Source organism: Pan paniscus, chromosome 10 (assembly GCF_029289425.2).
Source record: "Pan paniscus chromosome 10, NHGRI_mPanPan1-v2.0_pri, whole genome shotgun sequence".
NCBI lineage: Eukaryota > Metazoa > Chordata > Mammalia > Primates > Hominidae > Pan > Pan paniscus.
The window spans coordinates 104,128,003-104,132,053 of record NC_073259.2 but is presented as its reverse complement, the minus strand read 5'-3'; the positions used below and the strand labels follow the sequence as shown (position 1 = coordinate 104,132,053).

The window sequence follows — 4,051 nt, the reverse complement described above, 5'->3', positions numbered from 1 at the left end:
CAGCTTAAAGGATATGTATTTTTAAAAAAATGAATAACGTGAAATGGCAGTGTACCATTTTATTCCGTATTGACAGGGACAGGATGCAGAAAAATTCTGGGCAGAAGGGGGTGGGTCCCCAGCGACAGCCCCGCCCTCAAGGTGAAAAGCCTAATACCGCGGCCCAAAGTGAAAACTTACATCCCTGTTTTCCCGCTGGAATGTTGCCTTTTCCAAAACCACCCACGGCCTGCCCTGCCCCCATCCTGTGTCTATAGTAACCCCAGAACTCAGCCGGCAGAGAGGAGAAGCAGCTTGACTTAAAAGTGTGCAGCACCTCCACCTTAGCTCTCTCTTGCTCTGCCTCCCAAAGTGCTGGGATTACAGGCGTGAGCCACTGCGACCAGCAAGGCTGTTTTCTTATAAGGACACCGGACAGCTTGACGTTGTAGCTTTCGAAAGGAGTCCAGCAGGGACGGCTGGACTTCAGGGGAAGATTACCTTCCTGCTCTGTCCCTTTTTCAGCTCCCCTTTCTGCAGAGAGCCACTTTCACTGGCAATAAAATCCCCCACATATACCACCTCCAATTTGTTGTGTGACCTCATTCCTCCTAGATGCCGAACGAGAACTTGGGTGCGAGTGCAAAAGGCTGTCACACTGACTTTCCACTGAGTTGTTAACACTTAAGCTGTCCACAGATGGCAACGCTAAAAGAGCACTGTAACACTCTTACTGGGGCTTCAGGAGTCATGGGTACCCCACTAGACTGTGCTGCAGGGCCTCATGGAGTTTTGCTCCTGCCAGCGCCCCAAAGCACTCGCCCCAATTCCTGCACCCACTCACCTGCACTCCCCCTCCTGTGAGGGGTCAGGGAAAATTTCCTGCTTCAGTATGAATTCTGGTTTTAATTAACTGTCAAGAATCCTGGGGCCTTCATCCCAGGCGAGGAGATCTGGCAGCCATGGATCTCATCGCCACTCAGAGATTTTAGAACTTCAGCTATAAAAATGGGCAGAATTTTCCTTGATCATATCGGTGGTACCTGTCTGTGTTCCTGTGCAAACTGACATGATCCTGACCAACCGTCCAGAACTCATCTCCACTCAGTTCACAGGCGCCCTGGCCTTTTAACAAGGTCGTTAACCTGCTGTGCAGTGAACTTTAAGATCTGGTCATGCTCACTGGCAGCCACAGGGTTCAAGATGTGAGTTGCAAAAGTTGCAATAGCAAACCGGGGTGGATTTATGAATTTGCCACTGGAGATAGCCGTGTTATAAGGAAGGCTGTGTGATCCTGGAAAGTGCTCTAGTTCAGAGAGTGAAGGCTCTGAGGAGCATGTACCATCTGATAATTCTTGAAGAAAAAGAGATAAATTCATCCTTTCCAGATCCCCCTTACTGAAAACAAACATCAGGTGACATTCACTGTCACCTTAGCATCAGAGTCAGATGTATGACCTGCAGGTTGCGAGAATCTCAGATGGAACCTTTTTAAAAAAGTTTTGTATTTTCCATCCAACAGCAGTGTATACAGAGAATATTAGACAGATGGCCATTAATTTTTTCCCTTGTGTTTACATCTTGAGGTAGAAGAGTCTGTCTGCAGCTACATAGTGGGTTATGTAAGAAAAAATATCTGGGCTATTGGCATGAAAAGTGTGTTTTATGTGAATTTTGAAAGGAAAATATGACAAGAGTGTGGTTTTAAACTTACTTGGGCTTCATTTTAAACTTAAAAAAAATTCCAGTTATTTCACTTGATTTGCTAACTTCAGAGAATAGATCTGAATCTGTGCTTGGCACTGAAGGCCCAGTGTTAGCATGGCTGTGCTGGCTGGTGTGCCATATTCTTGTTGGAAATGAACTGTAGCACCAGAGCCCATTCTTCCTTGTTGGTCTTGACCCAAAACTGTCACCATTCCTAGTTATTTGTTGTCACATAATTGGTGATGATTGGAAACTTTTTCTGAAATGGGCAGAACTGCTTAGTTGTCTTTCTTCATGTAACTTAAGCCTAGTAATATAAAGAAAGAAATACTTGGAAAAAAAAAAGAATCTTTCCCTTTGACTAAAAGAGGCCACATTCAACTGGCTCATTGCGCATCCATTCGGTTAGGGCACTGGCCCCAACTGGGAGGATTTTTAAAACACAGGAAGTTGGCCAGTACAGTGGTTTACACCTGTAATCCCAGCACTTTGGGAGGCTGAAGTGGTAGGATCACTTGAGCCCAGGGATTTGAGACCAACCTGGGCAACATAGGGAGACCCTAGGAGTTCAAGACCAAAACAGAGCAAGACCCTCATCTCTACAAAACACTAAAGAATTAGCCGAGTGCAGTGGCTTACACATGTAATCCCAGCTATTCTGGAGGCTGAGGTGGGAGGATTGTTTGAGCCCAGGAGTTCAAGGCTGCAGGGAGCTATGATCAAGCCACTGCTTGGGTAACAGAGTAAGACCCCCATCTCTTAAAAAAAAAAAAATAGAAAGCCGGCTGAGCACGGTGGCTCACATCCATAATCCCAGCACTTTAAGCGGCCGAGGTGGGTGGATCACGTGAGGTCAGGAGTTCGAGACCAGCCTGGCCAAAATGGTGAGACCCCGTCTCTACTAAAAATATAAAAATTAGCTGGGCATGGTGGTGGGCACCTGTAATCCTAGTTACTTGAGAGGCTGAGACAGGAGAATCGCTTGAACCTGGGAGACGGAGGCTGCAGTGAGCCGAGATCGTGCCACTGCACTCCAGCCTGAGTGACGAGAGTGAGAGTCCATCTCAAAAAAAAAAAAAAAAAAAAGCCACATTCCACGAGAGCATTTCTGCAAGAGGGGTGGTAAATACATAGAAGGCAGAGCAGGAGAGGGATGAGAGAGAGAAAGAAACCATCGAGCTACACTATCCAATATGGTAGAAACTGTTTAAATTAATTTTTTTTTTTTTTACAAAGTCATATTGCAGAAGTGCAACAATCCCAGAGCAAAGCAAATGGTCCCTCGTCTCCTGACCTGTCTCAGGGATAAGCTGAGGGTGGCGATGTTGAGCTTAATTAGGACTTAGCTATTTTTCTATGTGAGGTGATAGGATTTTAAGAGTGACCTTATTCCTCCCTTCCACTGAGTCCTGCAGCTGGTTTTTGGGTGCTGTTACTCACACCTTACAAGTGTCCTCTTGCCTGGTGGTTACAGAAAGGAAGGACAACTTCACCTTCCAGTCTCCATTTCAATTGGGACCATTGCTGGCGGTTTATGCTCCATTAAGTTGCCCAGGAGCAGCCTTTACTGCACACTGAGTTATGTGGGTCTCTGAACTTCTACCCCTATTCTTATGAAGACCTGAAAGTATTGTTTAATAAAAGCTCTTTCTTGTAATAATCATGCTTATTTGCTTATATGTGAGTCTCTGATTCTCTATCATTGATTTTTTCACTTGTGATAAACTAACAGAGATGGGTGATTTAGGCAGGCAATAATCAGCCAGTACAATAAACTTTTAATTTAGGCTGGCTGCTAAAGTGACACCAAAAGAAACAAATACGCAGAACAGGGTAGCACTCAGGCTTTAATCTAACTATTGCTCCACCCCACTCTGTATCACTGCCTTGTTAAATCTTTCTTTGGTATTTGTCCCTTCCCTTTCAATCCTACTCTTCAACTTGGTTGAGTCCCTTGATCACATCTCGCACTAAGTCCATTAGCCTTCCTAAAATGTCCCTCCTCTAAGGTCAGTCTCCTTCAAAACACCATTCAGCTGAATTCATTTGACAAATATTGAGCATCTACTGCCCTCAAAGAATTATGGTTAGTAGGGAGACACCTTGGTAAAATGAAATACATATAGATATATAGACACAGATACACAGTGAAATGTATGTATTGGTTAATGTTCCTTTGGTTGCAAATGATAGATAACTCAAGCAGGTTTAAGCTCAAAAAGGGAATTTGTTAGTGCACAAAATCCAAGAATGTATCCTGAATTTAAGTGAGGCATGATTCAGAGGATCAAATAATGTCACCAGCAGACTCTTTCTCACTCTCTCATTCCTTTCACTCTCTTTATTTTCGCTTCATGCTCAGGCA

The 4,051-nt window shown here is 44.5% G+C and overlaps 1 pseudogene; it reads left to right on the top strand.

The window, feature by feature from the left end:
* The first annotated feature begins 987 nt into the window (after positions 1-987).
* LOC106635407 (protein yippee-like 5) lies at positions 988-1,338 on the top strand (annotated as a pseudogene).
* Positions 1,339-4,051: the final 2,713 nt, after the last annotated feature.